The following is a 666-nucleotide window of genomic DNA, read 5'->3' on the forward strand; positions in this document are numbered from 1 at the left end:
GTTTGTATCCTTTATATTAAGTTATCCTTTGATACAACATATATTATTTATACTCTTTTTTTATATGCTCAATTTTAACCATAACTGCAAAAGCTCTAATTTGCTGGGCAAAGTAGGCTCTGAAAAAATTATTTGAACCCCCAATTTAAACTCAATAAATTTAAAAAAAAATTTGAAAAAACGATACCACGAATGATCAAGTATAAAACTTGCCCTTATATTTTATAAAGTTTTACAGCATATAGAATTATAAAAGGGGGACATACAGAACACTGCACACCTGTGCAAGAACATAAGAGTGTAAGTGTATGGATGTAAAAGCATTGAGACTGTAATTTTTTTCTCAGTGATGAATGAAATAGTAGAAATATCAAACTAATGAAGATGGAACAAAAAGGGGGCCTTTTTTCATTTTTTTTCCTTTCGAAATATTTCCAATCATGCCCAAATTTGCCTCAAAAAATATTAAAAGAAAAACAGTTCCAGTGGCAGTAAAATTCAAGCAATAACATGTTTTGACATTACTTTTTTTTTTTTTTACAGATTCCTTTTTCACATTTTTCTATTTCTTTTTCTTGTAGTTTATTATACACAAACTACCATTTATAAATGGAAAAAGAGGAGCCCTGTGAGACAGTAAACATCAAATCATAAAAGGTTACTAGA

The sequence above is a fragment of the Penaeus monodon genome, chromosome 15 (genome assembly GCF_015228065.2).
Source record: "Penaeus monodon isolate SGIC_2016 chromosome 15, NSTDA_Pmon_1, whole genome shotgun sequence".
In the NCBI taxonomy this organism is placed as follows: domain Eukaryota; kingdom Metazoa; phylum Arthropoda; class Malacostraca; order Decapoda; family Penaeidae; genus Penaeus; species Penaeus monodon.